Here is a 304-nt window from a genome sequence, read left to right as displayed (position 1 = left end):
TCTCAAGATGCTCGAAGAAACAAAACATGCACTTAGCGAGCGATTTGAGATGACGGATATGGGCCAGCTTCAGTACTTTCTCGAAATGGAAATTGAGCAGAATACGACAGCAGGAACAGTCTCGATGCGGCAGACAAAGTTTGCAAGTGATGTTCTGATAAAGTTTAACATGGAGCACTGCAAGCCCGTTCGCACGCCTCAAGACCCAGGTCTTAAGCTCACAAGAAAGATGTGTGAAGGTGGCTGCAAGCATGAAGATACCATGGTCAACGTGCCATATCAAAATGCCGTTGGATGCTTTATA

This window comes from Plasmopara halstedii (assembly GCF_900000015.1).
Source record: "Plasmopara halstedii genome assembly, contig: Scaffold_3060, whole genome shotgun sequence".
In the NCBI taxonomy this organism is placed as follows: domain Eukaryota; phylum Oomycota; class Peronosporomycetes; order Peronosporales; family Peronosporaceae; genus Plasmopara; species Plasmopara halstedii.
This window is presented reverse-complemented; position numbering follows the sequence as displayed.